The sequence below is a fragment of the Acipenser ruthenus genome, unplaced genomic scaffold (assembly GCF_902713425.1).
Source record: "Acipenser ruthenus unplaced genomic scaffold, fAciRut3.2 maternal haplotype, whole genome shotgun sequence".
In the NCBI taxonomy this organism is placed as follows: domain Eukaryota; kingdom Metazoa; phylum Chordata; class Actinopteri; order Acipenseriformes; family Acipenseridae; genus Acipenser; species Acipenser ruthenus.
The window spans coordinates 1-2500 of record NW_026708629.1 but is presented as its reverse complement, the minus strand read 5'-3'; positions in this window follow the sequence as shown (position 1 = coordinate 2500).

Genomic DNA, 2500 nt, shown 5'->3' with positions numbered 1-2500 from the left:
CATAGGGAAGCATTGTAAAGCACAGAGAGGTCTGGTAAAGCATAGGGAAGCATTGTAAAGCACAGAGAGGTCTGGTAAAGCATAGGGAAGCATTGTAAAGCACAGAGAGGTCTGGTAAAGCATAGGGAAGCATTGTAAAGCACAGAGAGGTCTGGTAAAGCATAGGGAAGCATTGTAAAGCACAGAGAGGTCTGGTAAAGCATAGGGAAGCATTGTAAAGCACAGAGAGGAGGAGCTCTGATGGGCTGAACCCGGACGAGCTCTGATGGGCTGAACCAGGAGGAGCTCTGATGGGCTGAACCCGGAGGAGCTCTGATGGGCTGAACGGTCCTCTATCTGTTCTGTTCTAATGTTCTCATACAGAAGCGTAATACTTATCTCGTGAAAACTGAAATCATTGTTACGTTCAAACGTTGTAGGTGCTGTTTTTTTTTTTATGTATGTTTTTGCTCCACATGGCAGCTGTACGCTTCCGTATTGTTATATACTCTTCACACCAGATGACGTGATGTGTTTTTGAAGAGACGCACTTGCACAGGGCTGGCAGCAGGTGGCAGCAGAACCCCGCTGTGAATCACAGTCTGAGCACAGCATTGATATTATGATTTACTGTTACTGTAAATATTATTTCCTTTACCATTTGAATTACCAGGAACATATGATTGCTTTATTTATTTATTTTTATCTGTATTTTTCCATACTTCTATTCTTATTCTATCTTATTGTGCAAAACTTTAGTAATACTGATATATCTATATACTGTATATCTATAGTATGATATGTTGTTTCACATGTTCTGTACTGTAACTGCTTTAGCAATACAGCACATGTTACAACAAAGCAAAATTAAATTTGAATTTGAGAGAGAGGACGAGGAGGAGAGAGAGAGAGAGAGACTGTTGATGTTAGTCATGCCAATAAAGCACCTTTGAATTTGAATGTGTGTGTGTGTCTCAGTGTGTGTGTGTCTGTGAATGTGTGTGTGTGTGTGTGTGTGTCTGTGAATGTGTGTGTGTGTGTGTGTGTGTGTGTCTCTGTGAATGTGTGTGTGTGTGTGTGTGTGTCTGTGAATGTGTGTGTGTGTGTGTGTGTGTGTCTCTGTGAATGTGTGTGTGTGTGTGTGTGTCTCTGTGAATGTGTGTGTGTGTGTGTGTGTGTGTGTCTGTGAATGTGTGTGTGTGTGTGTGTGTTTTTAACCCTTGCATTGCCATTTGAATTTGAATGGATGCACAAGCTTCCTAGGGAGAGTGGAGGCAGGTGTCTATTTTCATCACCTCCGTGTGCGAACTGCAGGAAAACGACCCACTTCACTGTGTACGTCTTCCGTGGTTTTCAGATACTCGGATATGAATGCGTTTCGAATCTAACACTTCATTATCACAGTATTGGCCGGTTCTATTTACAGGGCATCATGCTACGCAGGTAAACATTCCTGCGTCAACGCATAGAACGGTCGGTAGGGGGCAGCGGCGAATTTGATTTTTTTTTTTTTTTTTTTTTTTTTACTGTACTTTATAAATCAGTTTGTTTATATATATGTATTCATGATGCATTGTATATACACATGTCTGTATTGTATAATTGCTTTGGCAACACCTGCTATTGTAAGTCATGCGGCTCAAAATTTTTGAAAGTGTAATTCAGCCAATTGCTCTCTATGGCAGTGAAGTGTGGGGTCCAATCACCAACCAGGACTACACAAAATGGGACAAACACCCCACAGAAACCCTGCATGCAGAGTTCTGTAAAAACATCATGAGATTACAAAGAAAAACACCAAACAATGCATGCAGGGCTGAATTAGGCCTTTATCCATTGATTATTAACATCCAAAAAAGAGCATTAAAATACTGGATTCATCTAAAAACTAGTGATCCAAACTCACTCCATCATAAAGCCCTGCAATACCAAGAGCTCAGCCCAGAAAAGAGTCCCCTCAGCCAGCTGGTCCTGAAGCTCACTGAGCTGAGCAACACTGACATCAGTCAGCTTCAGGACAGCACTGCAAAAACAATTCCAATTAGTGTAAACCAAATTATAAAACACCTGAAACACTCCTATCTGGACCATTGGGATACAAATACTAAAACACAAAACAAACTAGAGTGCTATCGGACCCTAAATAGAAATTACACCCTGGCAGAATACCTGGTAACTGTCAGAAACACAAAGCAGAGGCAGATCCTGACCAAATACCGGCTCAGTGACCACAACCTGGCCATTGAAAAAGGCCGACAGAGGCAAACCTGGCTGGCCAGGGAGAACAGGCACTGTGGTCACTGTGAGACAGGAGAGGTCGAGACAGAGATTCACTTCCTGACACACTGTGAAAAATATAAAAACATAAGGGACATTTTCTTCCCCAAATTCTGTGATTTAGTCCCAGAATTCCCAAAAATGTGTGATACCCAGAAGCTGTCAATCCTGCTGGGGGAAGACAAACACACAGCCAGACTGGCTGGTCAATACGTGGAGACCTGTCATAGCCTGAGGGACAGAC